General features: G+C 36.9%; 1 protein-coding gene across 10 annotated transcripts in view; it reads left to right on the plus strand.

Annotated features, from left to right (window-relative positions):
* DGKB (diacylglycerol kinase beta) overlaps positions 1 to 23,213 on the plus strand; it is a 407,361-nt gene that overhangs the window by 355,191 nt on the left and 28,957 nt on the right. The window lies entirely within an intron of this gene.

Genomic DNA, 23,213 nt, shown 5'->3' on the forward strand with positions numbered 1-23,213 from the left:
TTTTTTTTTTAAACAACTATTTTATTCAGTTATTTTAAAATTAAACAGCCTCCTACTGAAAAAATAGGTTCCTTTGTCCTACACCTGACCCTGCAACAGTAAGGAAGAAACCCCCCTCCATGTAGTAGGATTCTTCCGTACCTTTTAGTGTTACTTTCCTTCCTAAAAAAAATAGATATATATATTAAACAGTAAATCAGCTCTGGAAGAAGGAAAAAGATGTATGAAAATACTTAATGAAAGCTAATCACTGTATACTTTATAGGTATAAAGGAAGCCTTAATCAAAACCCTGCTAGGTGATAGTTTGTATAACAAAAATTAAGTGTTTCAATAATACCAGGCTATTATATTGGTTGTGTTTACAATGTGGTATTACTAAAATAAACCAAGAACTCCATGTCCCCTCTTAGGTGAGCTGCAAGCTCACTGCTTTTTGTGGTGGATAAGGTGTTAAGTGTAAGCAGGGTATTATAAACTGAAGTCAGATTTTATGAGCCCCTACCAACATGAGGATTGACAATACATACATTGACAAATGAAGTGCCCTTCATTTAAGGAATAGGAAAATTCTAAAATGGCTTTGAAATTTGTAATATCTGAAAACATCAGCCTAGTTCAGATTCCATGTTTCTGTTTGCCCTTTGACTGATCATTAGATTAGTTTAACTTTGAACCTACAAACATAAAACAGTAGCTAAGTAACATGTTACACTTCTTCTGTAGCAAAGTTATGATTAAAGACTCTTCACCTGGGAAAATTCAAATCTTCACCATAAACATAATGGTACTTCAAAAGGGAACTAATGATATAGTTTATGAATTTTAATTTCTGTTTTAAAAGTCAGCAAATGCACTTTCTATAAATGTAAACCATCTGTTGGCACCTTCTAAAAGACTAGAATTCAGTTCACCCGAGTATGAATTATTTATTTAGGATTTTTTCCCTAAGTAAACTCTAGGTTTTCTTTTTTTTTTTTTTTCCTCTCTCTTCCATAATAAACCATGTTTCTCTGTTATGTGAAGTTTCAAAATCAATACATTCATAATGGTAACATATACAATGTGAAATGTTTTTTCATTAGGATTGCATCATAAAGGTAGTAGAGAATAGTTTCTGTGGAGGCATAGTTTGTAGCACATTAGATTAAAGCGCTTTTAATATGTATTTTTAGATTCAAGTAGCATGATTGTCAGGTAAAGAGTAAGGCAATGGTGGAGTTGTTATTGTAGGTGTATCACAATTCCTTGGAGAGGTATGTTGCTTTCATAAATCTCTACAAGGTAAATGAGAGGATGTATCTGTGTAGATTTGATGATTAATTTAACAAGAGCTGAAGTAAAATTGTAGGAATACACTTCCAATAAGCATCTCTATTGAGAGGTATGTTTATGACTCTAGAAATTCAGCACAAAGTGCAGCTCCAGATCCTAAAGAAGCTGTGGCTGGCTCTTGCTAGTTTTATGACACTTCCATCTCACATGGTTTATTTATTTATTTATTTTCTGGCAGCTGTTCTTGATGAGATATATTTGGACACTCGGGAGAGGAAGCAGAAACAGATGATCTATCTTGTTGCACTTTGCTAATTAGAACAATTCCCAGTGACCTCCATCTGCATAGTTTCAATTTTGCCTTTGAATTGTGAATCAACAAACATTTTCTCTATTTGATATCCCACTGTTCCTTGATGCTCTGAACAAATAGTATGTTAGCCTTATCTTTCTTTTCTTTACCTAAAAGAACCTGTTTGCTAGGAATTGACATTTATTGCAAAGCAACTTGTGGGGACTTGTTTGGCAGTACCAATGATCACACCATCGAACATTAGCCAGTTTTATCACAGCACGATGGGTTCTAATGGGCAATCATTTAACTGTTTTAAAACCCATCCTTATTACACATCTTATTTCCATTAGAGCTTTGTACCTGTCATTCAGTGGCCTGTCACACTCAGTCTCCAACCATTTCCTGTCTTTACTAAAGTCAGTCTCTCTACTGCTCATATTTTTTTGTTCTTTTACTAGATTAATGTGGAGCATTTACTATCCCATAGATGTTTCTGTCACTGCTGTCAATTGCAGCATGCAAAGGGATGAGGGATTTTGCTGAAAACATAGATCAGTAAAAATTCATTTTGGACTGGAAATGTGTGCTGCTTCATGACCAGCGTTCAAAAATCTATGTGTCCCTTAGCTGTGGTATCTTCATAAATTCTCTTCAAATTAATGCCAGGAGTTGTCTTCTCATTTCTTACCTGTTTTGTATTTGTATAAAAGTTGAATTGATGTCGCTCTATTGGGAACGGTGAGAAGAACGACACAGACTCTCTCGTGGAGTTGAACTGGAGAATTTCTCCCAGTTTATTACCTCAGATCTTTTTTATAGACCGATACGTGAAAGTACAGAAAAGTAAAACTCTTATTGGTTAGTGAACTAACACATCACCATCATTGGTCAGTGGGGTTCACCACCCCTCGACCTTCTCTTGCAAGAAAACAAGGAACAGACAAACAGCACCTGCAAGGCTGTTTTCTATCTCTGAGCATTGTTTTAATTCCTCCTTATGAATTCCCAGGCCACTTTCCCAGGCAAGACTGAGAAAGTTATGTGGCCTGCAATTTCCACAGGCACTGTGCTCCCTACTTCACAGTTAGCATCCATAAATTAAGGTGTGATGAGCAGTACATTTTACTGATTGCTTATTTTCTAATAGGGTGTGATGAGTTTTCTATGTCTGTGTTGTGATTTCAGGATCACTTAGGGGAAGCTTGGGAAGTGAGAACTCGTAAGTATTTAAGCACTTTGAGACTCATACAGAGTGACCATCTGGGATTACCCATTTCTCTCATTTGTTGGAGAGAGGACCTGGAGTAACTAACTGTTACGTGTCATTCAGGTGTTAAATGCCTAAGAGAAACTGAAATGAAAGTGTACTGCTTTTTCCCACCTGCCCCCTCTCCATCCCCCCTACTTCAACAGGTTTTATTCCCTGAAATTCTGTATATATTTTTACATAATTACTCTGAGCTGTTGTTTTCTACATTCTTAAAGTACTTAGAAAATTATTTTTTCCAACCACATACATTTGTTAAAGTAAAAGCCAGTGTGATAACATTTCAATTTCAAGCCAGATTCAACCCTATGTAGATCTTGATGGGGTTAAATAGTTGGGTGTGACCATAGCTTTAAGAACACTCCCCTGTTGTAGTATTTTCAATTTATTTTCACTGGATTTGCACAGGTATTAAACTCCTAACTACTTGTATCAGTTTCTCAGGTGTAAGACCTCATCAATTAGTTAATGTAATTTAAATGTTAAATAAGCTTTGTAGTTAGAGATCCATTATTGTCATAAAACCTGAAAATACATTTAAATATGTATTATGAAAATTATTTAAATAATATTTTCTGTTTAAAAATCAATTTAATAATTTTTATTCTCTTAAAGTGTTTTTATAATGTTGAAATCTATTTATGGTATCTATAATGCAGTTTTTAAAAACTCAAAACAAAGAATTGATTATATTTATTATTTATATGATTTATATTTATATTGATTTGATTTGCCAGAATCAAGTGTTTCAATGTTACGAAAGCAAAATATTTCTATTTGTTTGGAACACATTTTATAAGAATTTTAAGAAAAATTCAGTATTTTCAGTTTTTATCCCGAAAACACTAGAAACATTCTTGCCTGCGTATTGTAATTATAAGTTGACTACTAGATTTACAGTCTCTTCTCATTTTGGATTTGGACCCAAAACAGGTAAAATTTGCATTTCTTTTAGATGACATTTATGTGGTTTTTATCTTTACTAACGTGCTTTGAGACCACATATGTACAGCAGAGCCATCTTTTAGATCAAATAAATGAGAGAATTACCCAAATTCTCTTATTTTAATTGGTAAGAGTATTTTTACTTATTTCAGTACAATTGTTCAGTGAGTAATAAAGACAAGCCAGCCAGCTCAGGAACTAAGTAGCTTTTCTTCAATACATTTTCTTTGTTATTTCCTTTTCCTGCCCCTTCCTCTGCAGGAGAAACAAAGTTGGTGGGGAAAGAGATTTGCAGTTTGAATTTTAAGGAACCATTCCATATCATAAATATAGCAACCACTGAAACAAAATTGAGTATAACCCTCCGCACGGCTGCGTGGTCTCCGTGCAGTTCATCATTTAGGTGGGACGAGAGCTGCCCCGCCCCACCGAATGCGAGCCTGCTCTCCTGAGATAGCGACAGAGCTCTGTGCGCCGGCGTTGGTACATATTTGTCAGAATAACACATGCCTTCTGCCTTCACCTCTCTGCTTGCCCAGAGATGCTGCTGGCTGATGCCAAGGGCTGGGGGCCAGCAGAGCCGCGGCTGCCTTGGGGGAACCGGGGAGTGTTTTCTCATGAGAGCTCTGCACACAGTGGCATCTGCTATTACCCTAATCGAGTTCCTACATAAACATAAAGTCAGAGGCAGCTTCCCAGTGCTATAGGCATTTAACTTAAACATTTATCGTTACACTATAGCAACTGTGCGAGGCCAACATCTCTCAGTCTAGTTGGCTCAGTGGCTTGTTTTGTAACACTCTCAGAGCTGCCAGCTCTCAAGACATTTGGTGTTTTTCTTCAGTCCCCAAATCATGGAATCATGTGACACAGCAAGAATATCTTTCATTTTATTAAAAAAAAAAAAAAAAAAAAAAAAAGGCAGGGGGTGGAACAAAACAACAAAAAAAGCCCTGAAACATGAAATATTTTTAACCTTTCAAGCACAAAGAAATGCTTGGAAATACTTCTCTCATCAGGACCTAAACCTGAATAAAAGGACTCTTCTTCCAAGCTGTATGTTTGTGTTTTCAAGAAAGTCTCATTTTGAGGGGGCAGACAGATGATTTCTTGAATAACTGAGGATGTATGTTCTGGACTGGAAATACATTAGGTGTTATTGGGATGGAGCCAGAAGAGTTTTTCTTTTTCTTCTGCTTATTGAAGAGCTTTCATATCTTTGGGTATGAGGTCTCCTTAAAATTTACTGTCACTGACATTTCTATTGAATTTAGATGGTCTAACTTCATATTCAAATATTGTTATTATTGATTTGGGAAGTCATAGTAGGAGTAGTTATATTTTAGGTATTAGCACTCTTCTGAGGTCAACAATTACATTTTATGGAGAGTAGTTTTTCTCCATTCTGTTAGTGATGTAAGTTATGAATAGTCATAAGTTATTTCTTAACAGTTTATTTCACATTTTAAGACATCGGTGTGTTTGGAGTTCTGGTGAAAGCCTGGCTTACATTGCCTAGGATGAAAGCTTGGTAGGTCTCTACCTATTTTGAAAAAAATAACCCATGCCTAAACAGAAACCTTGGATGCTGCAAATTTGAACCTTGGTCTTATGAGGACAGAATCCAACTCCTCAAATGTAGTCAGACATAGCAGACAGTAATCTTTACTGTGGAGGGATCAGCAAATAGCCTGAATTCTCTCTTTTCTAATGCAGTCTAGAGACCATTGCAGCAAAAGAACCATTTCTTATAGTTGTTTTGGCTCAGAAGATTTATTTAGCCTAATATCCAGATCTAGATTGCTTGGTAATTTGCAGGAATATAATTTTGTTGAAGATGAAGTCAAAATTTGTATCCACAAGAGACTAGTAATAGTGAAGGAAAATTATGTCTGCCTGCAGGCAGGTCATTGACTGAATTAAACAAAATCTATTTAGTTTCTTACATTCTTCAGTTCAGTTACTCTGAGCTGAAGAATGTAGATTTACCTCACACTTGGACTACCATGGAAACGTATATGGAAATGTACAAGTTACAGACATTCATTAATCCATTGCAATTTGTTATATTTTTTCTGTGTAGTTATTTTACAGCTGTTGTTAGTACAATACTGTTCCACACGGTATATTATTTTTTATTCTCTTTCTTTACTTTTGATATTGCTCTTGAAGAAGAGCATTTGATACTTTCTCAAATATATGCTTATGATTTCTCATCCCTTGTAAGTTTTGTGTGTGTGATGCTATGTGGTCGTTTTGTCAGACAATTAGCAAGCTTATTTTTCCTTTAACATTTTCTGAGACTAGAGAAGTGGCTTATGCAATAGGATGTTCAGTTTAATAAATAAATATATCCACACCCAGTTCCAAAACATTTTTTTTTCTAAGAGCATTTTAGCCCAATAGTGGTTATTTTTTAGATGAAAAGCAGGAGAATAACTGCTATATAATCAAACTATGATGCTTACTCCTTGATCCAGTTCTTCTTTCTCTGATTACCTATGCTGACTGCCTAACAGAAATGGCAAGAATTCCCAGAAGATAAGTGTCAGTACCTGAAAGGAGTTTACTTCCTTACATCAGGAAAATTATGGTTGCCTTATATGTCTTGAGTTGCAAAATCTATTCCCCCTGAAACTGTAATCACAGCTCAATTAATACTAATATTTATCTTATTTGAATTTGTTTCAGAATCCTTCTTTACTTACTCCTCTGGTAGCATTTTCTGCTGTAGGTTCAAAATTTTATTTCATAAATTTATTTCATAAGGAATCTGGTGCTTTTTAAAATATTTTGATTTTGTCTTCTTTTAGTTATCTTTGAATGTTTCCATTTTCTTGCATTATAAAACAGTGTATCAGCCTAGTTAGGAAGTTCTTCATTTGAAGGAAAAGCTAAGATGAGAACTGATGATGATAGAGAAAGTAGGACAAAATTATGCTGATGTTCATATGAAAAAGATTTACAGTGGAGAGGCTAAAGCATCTCTTTTGAGCTTAGTGATATTTACATAAACTTCCCTAAAATAATCTTTTTACATAAAAGATTGCAGGTAAAAAAGGACAGTATCTGTAAGGTGATGCTCAAAAAATGTGTTGTCCTCCTTTTTGGAGGATCTCTGATTTGTTGCCTTTATAGAGAAAAGCCAGATAGCCTGTAAGGGTTTTTATATTCCTTGACATCAGAAATCTGTTATGAATTCTATGTCTTGGATCCCAGGCCTTTCTCATTTATCATGCTTTTGAGCCTAAAACTTTCTGGCTAACAGTTTTAAACATTACTTTTCTCTGTCATCAGCAATAACCTTGCCTAAACTGAAAAAGCTTGGGGTTCAAGCTCAACTTTATTCTTGGCTTGATTGCTTATATAAGTTTAAAAGAACTCCACAAGTTGAAAACAGAATCTACAAAGATTATGTGAAAAGTTTGCAGTGGCTGCTGCACCATTTACACTGTAGATGAATAATAGACTAGTATGCAAACAGATGCAAACCAAAGATGAATGCAAAATGAATGAGGACAAGCAAACATAATAAAAGATGGGAAAATAAGAATTGGGAATATTAAATCGTTTTTCTGAGGAAATACTGTGCCAGTGACATGGCAAAACTCTCTTCACTGTGGTGTAATCAGAATTTTAGAAGGACCTTTCTGCTTTGTGCATATATTTGAAAAAAAAAATAAATATATATATATATATAAAATTTACATATGAATCTACATAAGCAATTACTGAACTTTCTTGGTGAGGGTTGGGTTCAAAATTAGCCATTTATGAGATACGTCGTCCTAGGTTATTACTAGACCAAACAATGTTCTGCTTTGTGAACTCTGATGAATAAAAATATTTTCTTCAGAAAAAGAAAAATACCTCACAAGAATCATGTCTGTAGTCAAAGTAAAAACCGTTACCTTATGTTTTAATAACTAAAACATTGCTTAATTCAAATTTAGTACCATCACCAAAACATGAAGGAAAACAAAGGGAAGACACAGAAAGAGAAGGCAGGCAAAGGAAAAAGTACTTACACATAAAATGTGCAGAAAAATAACTCTCTGGCATTGAAGAACTGAGGTGTGTGCTATTTCTATCATGCTAGTTTTGTAATGTCGAATTTAAACAAACCAAGGGCTCCCTTGGAAATGTTTTGAGTTCCATAGGATTCAGGCGAGTTTAAGCAGTTGACCTGCATACCATTCTGTGACTGTCTCAGGCAGAGGGGATTGAAAGTCATGCTAACCCCTAAAACAAGGAGCAAGAGGAAATATCTTGCTTTAAGTCATTTCAGTGTAAGGAAAATGTGGTTTGAATTGCTCAGACTTTTAAGCCTTATGTTGTTTCTGTCAGCTAAAGACTTCCAGGCAGTGAAAGTTCATCTAAGTAGGCACAAAGCATGACTGAAGAAATATTCTCTCATCAAAAGATACACTATTATGTTGTGTATCTGTTCTTCATAATCTTCATCTTCTCTCCACTCTACAGAAATCTGTACTGTGCTAATTCTGGAATAGTAAGGTCTAGAAGCTGATTGATAAATCTACCCTCTCCAATATAATATTCAGCTATTTTTATAATAAAGTATAATACTTAATAAATGTGTATTTCTCTTTTACTTACTCACAGTAGATTTTTCACAATGTTAAGAAATAAACTTTTTATTAAGGAATTGTGCCCTGATGGGCATGTTGAGACTTGAACAATTAAAATCCCATTTTAATGATCCCATACTGTCATCATTAGAATTGGATAAGCATGGCAGCATTTGCTGTAGTGTTTCCACATATGTACATTTCAGACTGAAAAGTGCAGTGCACAGTCATTCAGGGCCATCACTAAAATTAATTGACTCAGCATATTTGACACCTTAACAATTTTGACACCAAGTTTTTGTAAAATTAGCATCAGTGTAAATTTAATGGGACTGACACTATAAAAGAAAAATAAAACAGGCAGTCTAGAAACATTTCTGTGCAATTTAGGCACATCTCTCATGTTTACTGTCATAAAATTTTATGGCTGCATAGAGAAGTCAAATTATCTACAGGAAGCTAAAAATTAATAAATACCTCTTTAAGTATGCAAGAATAGATTAGGTCTTTTCAGGAGAGGTGAAAGCAGCATTAGACAAAGGAATCTACACTCGCACATATTCAATTCTGTTCCAGTTTAACCAGTGGAGATTTTGCTGTAGCATGAAGTAGGTGCTAAACCAGAACTACAATCTAAATAAATACTTCAGTCATTCAGTTTTATCTAGTTATGGACCTTCTTACGTTTTATAAGAATACAAAAAGGCAAGATGTCTGTGAAGGGTGAAGGTGTGTGTCAGTGCTGGATTGGACTGTCCAGTGCTTCCAGATGGCACAGGGAGAGCAGCAGGAGAACACATGTAGTCAGCTGGTCACAGAAAACCTATAGGTCTTCTGACCTCTCCTTTAGTCTCTGTATGAGCTGGGAGAAAATCTTCTGTGATGTGTCCTATTGCACCATTTACATGTGCTTTCAAAGAGGTTATACACACTTTTGAGAACTTATGGCATAAATATGACATGTTTGCCTTTCAGTTTACCATTCATGGTAACAGATTCCTGCACAGGATGGCGTGAGATACACAGGGTTTTGTAGCATTTTCAAAAAACATTATCTCAGACCATTTCTACTTGGCAGATGACCAAAAGTCATTTTCATTAAACCTGTTTTGTTTCCTGTGTTTCAGTGGGATAGTTCTGGCTGTATGCAAGTTTGCATGAACACAGTATGGACTTACATAAACAGAAATGCAAGGACATAATTGTTACTGTGGCTGCTTAATTCAACATTAGGATTCATAAAAATCTTTCCTACTCTTTGAATATGAAACTTGCCCACTCAAGGAGTGGGTGCTGCAATAACCAGGCTCTCAATTGCTGGTGGGTATCCCTTGGTGCCTCTTTGAAGTTCTCCATCTGATGGCATCTTTGCAACAATCTCTCTGCCTTTTCCTTCAATTTGCCTGGTCATTCTATGATATCATAGCATATTGCTTGCTACTTGCATGACACAACCCCATGAATCTTCACAAATTTTCTCAAGGATTTTGGACCACACTGTCTTTGGGATCACTGTTTTCTCCACAACAAAAATTAGTAGAATTTCTCTTGATATCTGACTTAATTTAGTCTAGGTGCATGATTCCTGTGTGATCGTATAAACCCTCAGATTGACAGAGCATAGATAATCTCAGCCTTGTGCTGTCTTCAGGTTTGACATTTAAACCCTGGAGATTGACAGAACTTGGATAAACTAAGCAGGCTAATACTAAATCTTTTCTCAGGCATGATGATTTTTGTTATCTTGGGTCTGTGCATTAATACAATGACTGAATCACCAATTTTGGTAATTTTCTTCAGCTTTCTTAATGGGACAGTATAGAAGTTTTTGAACACACATCCTGCTTCCCATTCCAGTTAGAGCATGCTGCCAATTCAGAGGCATTAGAAGGGAGCACTGGGACTCCAGCTACCCAGCTGTTTTTTACAGGGGTGAGTTTAGTGCTTTATTTCCTAATTACTGATCAGCAGGTATGTGTTCTCTTTCAGTCAGTGGCTTTCCTTTGAGTATTTTTCTTAAGCACAAAAAGTATCTCTTGTGATTACAAACAAAGTACAAAATCCGAATCAGAAATTCCCCTGGTGTCTTATGCTTTCTTAATATTTTCTGGTAATTGTAACAACTTTTCTTGTTATGGAAATTATACAGCTCTTTTACAGTGGCATAAATATTCTGAAACATTGTGGAATGAAACAGGAAAGCAAAGTACTGTCACAATATGGACTGTGCAGAGACAGACAAGGGATACTATATTCAGAATTTGGCTTCATGATCTGACTTAGAGAATTTTTCTACTTGAAAGAAAAAAAGGTTTGCATTCTCAAGTTTTTAATATATTTCATAAACCGTTCCCCCAGTGTGAGAAAACAAATGGCAAATGGGTCTGTTCTTAGTAGCTAAATACTTAGTCTTTCCTGGACACACCTTTTGACAGTATGATTAGTCTTGTGCAATGAAAAGAGAAATTTGCACTAAGACACATATCCAGTGTCTGGAAAGAGCCTGGTTCAACCTTCTTTGTGCCCTCCTTTCCAGTATTTGTACACATTGACAAGAGCCCGTGGTGCCGTCTCTTTACCAGGCCAGAGGGTCTCGGCTCTCTCATCCTTTCCTCGTAGGAGAGATGTTCCAGTAGCTTAATCACCTGGATGGCCCTGCACTGGATCCTCTCCAATGTGCTCATGTCTCTCTTGCACTGAGGAGCCCAGAACTGGACCCAGCACTCCAGGCACAGCCTCACCAGTGCTGAGTACAGGGGAAGGGTCACCTCTCTGCATCTTCTGGCATTATTTTGCCTAGTGGAATCCAGGATACCACTGGCCATCTTTGCAGCAAGGCCATGCTCCTGGCTCATATTTAACCTGGAGTCCATCAGGATTCCCAGGTGCTTTTCTGACAAGCTGCTTCCAGCTTCGTGGGCCCCACGTGTGTTGGTGCCTGGGGCAGTTCCTTCCCAAGGGCAGGATTATGTGCTTTGCCCTGATGAGTATCATGAGGTAATTTCACAGCTCCTTCACCATGGTTTATGAAGACTTCTCAGCATCTTAACAAAAGGTTCGTGTTCTCTCATGGGATTCTCTCATGGTGTGTCTAACAAAGGGACTTTGTGTGGCTACAGACCTGTAAAGAATTCTACGTAGGCTACCCTAAAAATGATACCTAGAAAGTAGGGAGATGTAAATAGCCTGGTGTTACAGTATTTACAAAGTAAAACTATTGGCCTGGAAGTGGCATAAGGACTTTTTCTGGAGGCTTTGTCTAAGGTACTAGTTAATATCAGGAAGTGAGATTAAGTGATACCCCAAAGTGTGGCCATAAATTTCTCCTCTAACATGACAGAGTCAACATCCTTGGCTATAATTGTGGCTGTAAATTGAACAGGGAAAAGCATCAAGTCCTGGCACATGCTTATTACCAAGACTACTGCCTGATGGAAACTAACTTTCCATGTTAACATCTGGGTGCAGGCCAGGGACTGTTCCCAATAGGCAGCACTGACAAAGCTATACTGTTATCTGAGAAGAGAGATTTGACTGTATGGGAGGAAGCCATTCTGTGCCAGTTAGCCCCGGGGCCAGAAAACCTGACCTTGTTTAGTTTAGCATTACAGACAGAATACTTTGACTGGAAGGCAAGCGGAGGGTAAGACAAAATGCAGAGAACACAGTTGATCTGTGGGTATAGCAGGAGGCATCATACTGTGTGTTCTCAACAGAAGGGTTGAGATCTACATGTGCAGATTATAATTATTCTCAGATGATTTAGTAATGCACAGATCCAGTCCTTATGATCAGTTAAACATGGCCTCAGATCCTAGAGAACATTTCTTTAAAAGATCCTTGCTTAGTTTAGAAAGCCTGAGAACATGAGGATGGCTTCCGGTTCCTTAAAGCAGAAGGGGATCATCTGTTTTGTATGTACGTGGGGAACAGAACAACAAGTAAGGGGCTTAAATTCTCTCAAGAAATTCAGCTAGACTAGAAAATCTTTATAATGGTAATGAGAGCAAGAAATTAGAATAGGCTTCTCAGGGAGGTGAGGGAGGATTTGTTGCTGTGAGAATGGCTGAGTGACATAGGGGCTCCTGCAAGTCTGAGGGTCTTTTTGTCTGTGGGTCTTTACAGACATCTGTAGTGGTAATTTTTAAGATCTGTTGTAAAAATGTTTGTTGCAAGGAAGCATCAAATTCCTCCTGTTGCTGTTGTTGCTTGAAATCTGCATCTTAACAGTGCAATGCCTGCTTCCTAAGGTACACTTCTGTAGGCTGAGGAGCCTCCATCCAGTACCTCACCATCCAGAAGTGGTGTGAGGACAAATCTAATTTTACACCTAGAGAGTTTATCCAAGCTGCTCTTTATGCCATGCATCCACAGAGCTCCACTTTAGGTCCTGAGCTTTTCAACATCTATATAAATGACTTGGATGTGGGACTGGAAGGGATACTAAGCAAGTTCACAGACAATACAAAACTAGGATGACCATAGAGGGCAGGGAGGCCCTGAAGAGAGACCTCAGCAATTACAGGGCTTGGTAATCACCAGCCTTATAAAATTTAACAAGTGAAAGTGCTGGATTCTGCACCTGTCTTGGGGCAACCCTGGCTGTGCCACTGACTGGGAATGAGATTCTGGAAAGCAGCACTGTGGAAAGAGATCTGGGAGTCCTGGTCAGTGGTGAGTTGAACGTGAGTCAGCGGTGCCCTGGCAGCCAGGAGGGCCCCGGTGTCCTGCGGGGCATCAGGCACAGCATCACCAACTGGGCAAGGGAGGGGATTGTCTGCTCTGCTCTGAGCTGGGGCAGCCTCACCTCCAGTGTTGGGGGCAGTTTTGGGTGCCACAATATAAAAAAAGAGATTAAACTGCTAGAGAGTGTCCAAAGGAAGGCAATGAAGATGGTGAAGGGCCTTGAGGGGAAGCTGTACGAGGAGGGCCTGAGGTCACTTGGTCTGTTCAGCCTGGAGGAGACTGAAGGGAGACCTCATTGCAGTTACAACTTCCTCATGAGGAGAACATGAGGGGTAGGCACTGGTTTCTTCACTGTGGTGACCAGTGACAGGACCCAAGGGAATGGCCTGAAATTGTGTCAGGGAATGTTTAGGTTGGATATTGGAATAAGGTTCTTCATCCAGATGCTTTTTGGGCTCTGGAACAGGCTCCACAGAGAAGTGATCGCTGCACCAAACCTGACAGAGTCCAAGAAGTGTTTAGGCAATACTCTTGGATACATTGTGTGACTCTTGGGGATATCTTCTACTCCTGAGGGCTAAGAGTTGGACTTTGGGTCCTTCCAACTCAGTTATTCTATGATGCTGTGATTTCTTTAATGGAGATAGTCTCTCTTAATTCTGCTTTACTTCCTTCAAGTTGAAGCCCTGTGTAAGAGTGGCAAATGCATTGACAAGGGCAGAGAAGAGGAGCAAACAAAATTTGTGTCACTTGTTTTCTATATTTACACATTTCCTGCTCTAATCCAATTATAATTTTTGCCACTGTGGATCGCTGATGTATCCTGGTTTTCGAGAGTTATTTTCTGTTTTCTTTAGGAAGTCACAATTCTCATTCAGAGGGCAGGACCTCTCAGGGTAGGCATTAACTATTATAATATCTGTGTATTTCTACAAAGTCGTTTGTTTTATCGATCATAGCCCAAAAGCAGTTTCCAGAATGTTTATATTAGATTTAGTGTCTTTCCATATTAGAGATTTCAATTTATACTAAAAAATAATGAGATTAAAAATTCACTATCATAACAGGCAGGTTCCAATCACTTCTACAACAATCTGCAGTATTAAAATGATAATAGCTGCATTTTGTAAATTAGTTGTGCTCATGGGGCAGGGGAGAGTGGGTGACTTTGCCAGATCTCTAGATCAACAACTTTGCCTTTGTCCTTCAATGTTGTTAGCCTCCTCATTTGCTTCCCTTAAATTGAGGAAATAATCAATAATACCAGCTGCAGCTGTTTCTGTCCCTTTGTCTGCCAGCCAATCAGTGTCAATTGCAAAATCAAAATCACAAAGAAGCCTGCAGTCATGGAATTAGTGAAGCCCAGAGACTTATGACATAATACAGTCTCTAAGCTTTTAAAACTAGAAATTCTGCAATGAGAGCTAGGTAAGTCCTTTTACCTCTCTGCCTTCTTTCTCCCTTCATGCAAATACACCTAGAGAAACACACATACTCACATCAACATGTTTTTGCTCTAGCAGACTAATATACATAATATATGAAAGTTTGTTTGGGTGGGATTTTTTTTGTTTTATTGTTTCTTATTTCTTTCATTTCTTACAACTTCAAAAAAGATGTCTGTGGTTGTAGCTGATGTTTAAAGGGGAAACATTTGGCTGTTGGACTTCCAAATGAAAACTTCCAAAGCAGAGTCTCATGACAGGATTTGTATGCTAGACTGTTCAAGAGTGAAGTCACTGTAACTTAAACTGTAAATGCATACACATATACTTATCCCCCTGTTCTGGTTAGACACAAATAATTTTAGGTGCCAAGTTCTATACCCTCGGTAGTAAATACACTAACCTGGGAACACTTACTTGCTTTTAACTGAACCTTCAACTCAATTTTTGAGACTCAAGGTTTTTTTCTTCCTAGTGTTGTGCTGCTCACCTGAAGTTGAAACACTATACTTACAAGCATAGTCATAAAAAGGACTACTTCCTGGTTGTAATACTAAAAGGTAATTCAGGAACAGGTCCACAGAACCTGTGGAAGTGGCAAAGAGTAAGCTTGGATTCCCTAGCTGTTAAGGTGTGCTTAAGTTAAGCAAACTGAAGAAGTAAATTGATGGCTTATGTCTTCATTAAAATAGTTTCATGAGAGGGAATGTGCTCTTCCCCTGTGTGCTCAATATAAATTTTCTTTCATTACATTTGTCTCTAAAAGCAATTCAGTCTGAATTTTGCCTTCTAAAACTAAAAATTTGATCCATAATTAGGATAGTATTTTAAAGAACACATCAATAGCATTCCGAAATCCAAGAAATCCAAATAGCATGTCTATTGTTCCTTGACCAGAGCTCACAGAACAGCTTTTCTGGTCATTTATTACATGCTTCTCTGACAGACAGAGCAGTGAAATCTGTGCTAAAGTAGCCTCTCTGAATGAATTCCTTTCTCCTGGCAGTGCTCTGTAACTGTATTCGGGAAACTCAGATCTGCACCAGGTGGGAAGCCATGAATCCCACCAGTGCCTGTACAAAGTTAAACCACGTGAACTCTGGTATTTTCTGAATTTTTATTGAGAAGATAGATATTTGTTCGTAAATACAGAGATAGAAGATGAAATGGCAATATTCAGCTTTTCTTGAAAATTATTTTCAGACATCTGGAAGTGAAAATAGAGTGACTTTTTTTCCCATGTAGATCTAAAAGTGTTCACAACTGTTATTGCCAACGACTGTTGCAATACATTTTTAAACTGTGAGTTTATTTTTGACTGATATTGTTCATATTGAGTTTTAGTGGTTTATTCTTTGCTGAAATCTTTGCTTGTTCTTACTGCAGCATAGTTTCATATGTTAGAAGCAATCTAAAATCTGATACTATGTGAAGGTCTGTGATTTTATTCACCAATGATTCAGTTAATTTTTATTCAATTATTGAAGTCAGAAATCCTCAATATAAGGCCAAATAGTATTGAATGTTAGTGTTGTGTGAAAAATGACTTAGGAAAAATGTATCTAAGTAGCTACTGTTTTGTTTGTTTTTTTAAATTTAAATTGTGTTCTCTTAATATAAATAAATTTTCCGGAAAAGATCTCTTTATTTGGGGGCATAAGAGGAGTGAAAATATCGTTATAAATTAATGATTATAAAATAATCTATTGATAAGTTTATAGAAGTTACAATACTATATAATGAGAGCTAGAGAATTAAGGGAAATATTTGAAGTATTAAGTTTCAATAAATGTCAAGAAGAAAATTATTCATAACATTTTCAGAAAATGTGAACTACAAAAATATTTTTGTGTAGCAAAGGTATAAATACAAGCAGTGTGAATCCTGTGAAATAGAAAAATCATGTAATCTAGAAATTTGAGGGTTACTTTCACTTGCATGGTAATGAGTAAGCTCTTTTAGCCTTTTTTATATTATTCCTTGAGAAACATCATTACACTATCTAATGAATTTATTGTAGGTGGAATTTAACATGGCACTCTATTATAGTATTACAGGTACCTTACTCCTGCTGAGTCCATGGACTGTAGTTCTTATCAGCAAAGTGCTATATGTGGGGATAGTCCTAGAGAGCAACAGAGATGCTCTCATCATTGTCAGAGTGCTTTGCTATATCATTTTCCTGTTACTTTGTCTGTTGCAGTACTAAGAAACAGGTTCTTTTCCTGTTTCCAGACTGAAAATGTGTCTTTTCCTTGAGTATAATCTTTATGTTACAGGTCTTTAACACTTTATCACTCTTTTGGAATTTGACTAATGTTGAAGATTTTAAAGTGGTTAAGATAACAACATGCCATATGTCATTCTTATTGTTCAGAGGGGATTTTTTTGTTTGTTAAGTTAAATGCATCTAATTTGTGCAGACATTTCAAAAAGTGATACCACAACAATGGATGTTTCATCTTTTTAGATTGGATAGCATAGAAACTAAAATAATTGTAACCACTGTGGAGCAAATGCTCATTTCCAGACTACATGTGACCCAACTGAAGTTTGGTTAGTTGAGTTAGCAAAGCAATAGCTGAGTTAAATCTGAGCCAGATCCCTCTTTTAATGTATACAAATCCTTTACCTAGTGTAGCCAAAATTCTGGAAACCTAAGGTCTTTTAATCCCCATAACATTTGTCAAACAACCCCTTGTAAGTTTGATTTTTCCCTGGGGGAGAAGGGGAGGAGGGAAGCACTCACATATATATGCACAATCTAATTCTACAATTGCAAATGCAAGCTTACTTAAGCAAATCAGGAAGGGAGATCTGGCATGTTGATTATTTTAATTGAATTGTTTCCCCAGATCAGTCAAGTGATCAGAGCTTGTTTATTTCTTTTTCTCAAATGGTTTTCTTTATGCAGGAAAAGTATGAGTATTTATGCTTTTACGTCTTCTCTGCCCCTCTTTTACATTTCTTTGGGGAAAAATTTTCTCCAGTTCTTTCCCCTGTGAAACTATATACTGCAAAAGCTTCCTTTGACCAGGTTGCCATCCCTATAAAATGTCTGTTCTCCAAAAGGAGAAGACTGTACACTGCAGCTTGGAATACATTGCTGTGGGTCTTAGTGATTTTATTATTTGTTTGTTTGTTTATTACAGGTATTTTATACATGGATTTACATGTGTTTTATTTGTCTTAACGCACAATGCAGATCAATTTGGGGAGAGAAGAATTTGATCCTGTCATAGCTTGTACTGAGATGGAACTTCAGTTCTTATTGGGCCCAAAGCACAGTATCAGAAAACAGTACATACATAGGAGCAGCATAAAACTTGTCATTTCTATGTTACTACTTAGAAAATGCATTAAAAATGGTTTGCTTCCTACTACCATTAAATACTGTTTTCCAGCAGGATTCCTTGTGTCCCTTGGATCAATATGATTTATTGTGTTCATTCAGTATTTGCTGAAGGTGTGGGCTTGTTTCCAGCTTGAGATGCAGTGTTCCTTCAGATCAGTAGACTATTATACTGTTAGAGAACAATTCAATGTTTTCATCACTCTACCAAAAGTTCATAATCTAGCTACAGAATTGAAATTCCTTAGGCCAAAACATGACCTTCAGGAGCTTCAAGGACAAATGACATATTGTAAATCACATCTTATTGCTCAATTTGTAAAAATGTAAACTTCGGTAATTTAATTGCATTTAATTTAAGAACAGTTTAATTTTCAAGATAAATTTTGACTTAAAAAAATTTAGGCATAACACTTCACTGTGCATCATGGCAGCTGGTAAGATCAGCAGGAGAAAATAGTCCAATCAGTTCTGTGGAATCAATTTTAATATCAAAATATTAGTATTAATGAATAGATGGGATCCCATTAATCTAAATACAGCTTAACCAGTGATTGAAGTGCCTGAAATCCATCAAAACCATAGAGAAAGGTCCAGTACTTTTGATTTCTAGTGAAGTGTAAACCTTGCAGGCAATGAAATGCTCAGTTGCCTGACACTAGCTTGCTGCTTGGTTGGATACTGATAACAGCTGTGACTTCTAGCATTAGTCTGGGGAGATGGAAGTGTAATTCCTAGCTCAAGCTTTGTTGTGACTCAGTTCAGACAGGGAGATACCCAAGTGCCATACTACTCAGGAGCACAGATAACTTTCACTATGGACTGCTAGTTAGAGGCCTCAGCCAGGGAAGATGTACTCCACTCTCACATGCTGAATCCATGTTTCCTGTTTCCAGGAATACTTTTTCTTGCTTTCCTCATAATCCTGTGAAAATGTTTTTACACATTGATGGTCCTCTGACGTGCTGTGAAAACTGCTAGGCACTCCTCTGTATGGCTTAAACCCTAAGGGTATCTGACTGCTGGGAGCTAAGCTGTCAGTACTGCTGCTGTGGCTATAATTCTTTCCTAATAAAAGACAGCCTTGGTCCCTCACTTCCCACTTTGTAATATGGTTAAAGGATCAGGTCCTAAGTGGAAGGGAGTGTTTGATGCTTGCTTCTTCCCTACACAGACAATGAAGAGGGACTCAAGGGAGGTAAGTCTCTCTCTTGATGAGACAGGGAACTTGGGTGTGTGTCTACAGAAGGGTTGGATACGCTGAGCTGCTTCCTCCTTCAGTGTCCTCTGAACAGAGCTGCTGGCACTTAGATGCGGTGGATTGCAACCTGTGATGATAATGAATAAACCAGTAAAAAATTAAAATATACTGCATTTTAAAAGGAGATATTGTGACATTAAGAGAATCATCATGCCAGTATCTAGTAAGCAGTGTTGGTAAGAGGTGGCAGGACATGGAAGATGGCATAGAATGAGTGATACGATAATAAAGACATAACAGATGGTAGTTCTGGTACTAGGAGTACCAGCATGGTTCTCCATAAACTGAGAGAATGAAGGAATTATGAAATAAGAAAAAAAGGAAAAGACTGCTAAATATAAATTATGGATTTTGCTAATGAAAGATACTTGGCCAGAAAATACTTACACTTTCCATAAGAATTGAAAGGTGATGATACAGGATATCTGAGCTAACTAAAACCAAAGGTGATGTATGCTTTACCATAGGAGCTGGTCATTGGCATTAAGCGTCTGGGTTGGGAGAAGTTGGTTTTTCATTCTGAATATTTTCAGCCTGTTTTTTGCTGGGTAAATTATGGCTGTGGTTGCATACCTGGTACTTAAGAAAGTATTGGTACTCTTTGGTTTTTTTCCCTTGAGAGTAACTTGTGGGCATGAAAGGAGAATGGAACAGGAGAGTGAGTGCTTCAGATCCCTTCATTTGTTGATAAATGTGGCTGTACCTGCTAAACAGGAATAATAATTTTTCTCTGTTAGATGGAATAACCAGGTATCTGCATACATTTAGTATGTTCTGGTACTCACGAAGAAGCCTGCAGTTTTTTGGAAATACTCATTATGATTTGTTTTGAGGGGTTTGCAGGGATTTTTTTCCTTCTCCTTCCTCACTCTGTCTTTGGGTTTGTCTTCTTTTTTAATATGTAAACATAGAGATAAGTGAGTTAACACTTAATGAAAATAATTTAGAATGATTGCTATTGAAATAAGAGAATACCTAAAGACCCCTAAAAATATATACATAAATCAGCAGGGACAGATGATGTTCAGTGAAGGGTTCTTAAATAACTGTCAGAATAGATTATGGATCCACTTGCCATAGTTCTGACAAGGCATTAGAACAGGTGATGTACCAGGGGTCTGAAGAAGAGCAAATGGTTTGCCAATTAGTTGTAAACTGGCAGATTGGACCACCTGGTCCAGCTGTATCTGAAATGTACTTCCCATAAAGTTTTCCTCCCAGATCTTTATTCCTGGGCTACTGGGTTCACAGTTTGCAGCAAAGAAAAATAACTGAAGGTTTTTATTTAACACAGAAAAGGAAAGAGTGCACAAACAAAAACAAGCCCCACAAGCCTGATTTGGTCTTTAAACCTGGTTGTATAGTTGCTATTTGTGAAGCTTGCTCTTTTCAGGTATTTTTCTTTCTCATTTTCAAAGGATCTTTTTATACCTTTTCTAACTTATTTGTGAGCCTCAGCTGTGCTTTCAGCACAGAATCAATTTGGAGATTTAAAAATATAAATGTTTGAAAGGATACTAATATCAAGCTTTTGGCTATCACCCAAAAGTAAAAAACCTAAATGCCTTCAATTTTTAAATTAATAGTATGGAAAGCATTATTATTATTGTCAATTTTCAAATTTTTAATTTATTTCCACAAGGAAATGTTAACACACATTATTTCAGGTTTTAAGCTGGAATATCTTTCTTACACCAAAAGTGAATTTAGGTTGTAACAGTCACAATTTGGTTAAAATTGAGAAACATAGTTAGATAAGAAATATTATGAGATATTTATTGTTAAAATTTAGTGCACATTACAGTTAAGTGTCTGTCTAGTAATTCTTAGAGGTTTGCTCCCCATGATTAAGACTGTTCTGTATACTTCTAAAACATATACTTAGTTTGGTATAGAGAAAAATTGTGTTGGGATGAAAAAAAAATTGTATCAAGCCAAACACAATCTGTAGAGTCATCAACTTTTGTTGCAAGGTATGAAAATAAAAATTTAATATTGGTCTGACATCCTTTTATCTCTATTCAAGTATGTATTTTCAAGTGAAAGATAAATGAAAATGTCTATCTGTGAAAGCCAAAAAATATTGTGATGAACAACCAAATGGACTTTATTTTATCATCATCCGTACAAGAAACTATATGGAGAAGTATATAAACATCACTTTATATGAGCGCTGATGGAATATAGGGGGAATTTTTATTTCTGATTTTTTAATTGCAAAAGTTGCCATTTTGCATGCTTTCTGTATGGCAAAAAGCCATTAAAAAAAAACAGCCTGGATGTCTGAGCAGCTGATGTTTGTAGCAAGAGGAAGAGCAAGGACAGGCTTAATTCTGCAACCAGTGTTCATATCGAGTAACATCTGTTCATGTGAATAGTCCTATTGAGCTGCAGGCACACTCACCAGCTCAGAGAAAAGCCATGCTACTGTGTACATGTGGTTTTATGATGGTCAGCCTAGAAGGAGATCGTTGCCATTGTTCAAATGAGCAAGAGCTAGCTTGAAAAAAGATGTAAAGCCTAGATGCCCAATTAATAACTGAGTTTCAGGGCTTTCCGTTTCACTGTGAATTTCCTTCATAATTGTCCTCATTCATGCCTATTAAAACCCCCGTGAATGGAAAAATAGTTGTGAACAGTAAGCTGACATTTGAAAGAGGGCTGAGTGACTGACCTGAAGAGAGGAACACTTCTCAAGTTAGCCAAGGAGAGCACAAAGTGAATCATCAGTCCGGGCTGGGGTGGAATTCGTGCTGCGCTGGGAGGCAGCAGTGCTCAGTGATGGGCCCTGGTACACACGCTCTCTTTGCCAGGCCTCCCCTGGGAGTCAGCACTGCAATGCAAAGTGGGTAGTTTACATCTTAATCTCATAGATTAATAGTAGCAATTATTTCTTGTTTTTTTTAATTGTCTCCTCCTGCTTATTATTTATGTATATTCCAGTACCTCCTAAGGAGCCTAATCAGATACTGGAGTTACAGGGAACAAACACAAAAAAAAACACCAGGCCGTGCCCTGGAGAGCTCACAACATGCTCAGTGGGTTTTTTTGTTGGTGATCATGACTGATCACTGATTTCACATGTTAAACCACGGTATGAAAAATTGTGTGAGAACATATATAAATTAAGGTTTTCCCATTCCCACAAGATCCAGAAGAATCCAGCCATATAGCAGCCCTAAATAGTTGGGTACAATTGGATCAGGGTTGTAAATGAGATATGGTGGCTTTCTTACATAGCAGTTATATGAAATTCAAAACCCCTGACTTTTCTCTTTGTGTCTTTGTCACTCTGTGATTAATATATAGATAAAAATAAAATGAAAGTGTTTAAGCAATAATTTCTTACACAACTCATCTGATACTGCATCCGTTTAGGAAGTTAAGATACCAAACACATGGTGGTTAATTTATTCCCGCAGAACTGGCAGGATCTGGAGTAGATCCCAAATAAAGATCTATACTTCACATTATTAGCAGTAGTCATGACTCCTATAATACAACATCAAAATGTGGTCCTAGTTTGTGACATACAAAAAGCAAAATAGGCAGTCTGTCTTAGCTTTTACAGCTGAAATACTGCAACAGGAAAATCTGTGTAGTGGGGGTTCAGCAAAATGTATTCCCCGCTTGATCTTACTTAAACCTTTAAACAAGTTTTTCCAATTAAAAGATTAAAAATTTAATTGAAAGAAAAATAAGGTAGTAGGATTAGATGAACAAAAACTTATATAAAAGGTTTCTTGTAGATGCATGTGGAAAATTCTTTAAATTTACTCTGTTTTTATGTTTTATGTACACTAAACATAAAAAGTAAGTTAAAAGAACAATAGAGGCAACAGAGTTAGAACCCAAAATATATAAAGGGCCAATATTCAGACAGTCTAACCTTAATTCAGTCCTTTTGTGAAGGTCATAGTTTTCATATAGTGTTGTACATTTTATTTTCCATGGTAAGTGCCATGAACTTCAGTGTGTGTGCTGTGCTTTGATGATATAAAGAACTGTTTAAGCACTGGGAATTAGCATTGGCAATGTCATATTCTAGGATATTTTGGAAGAAAACATAGGATGGAGAAAAAATATCTCAAAACTTAGC

The sequence above is a fragment of the Pseudopodoces humilis genome, chromosome 1 (genome assembly GCF_049639895.1).
Source record: "Pseudopodoces humilis isolate 2021_Gansu_Grassland_sample_001 chromosome 1, ASM4963989v1, whole genome shotgun sequence".
Classification (NCBI taxonomy): domain Eukaryota; kingdom Metazoa; phylum Chordata; class Aves; order Passeriformes; family Paridae; genus Pseudopodoces; species Pseudopodoces humilis.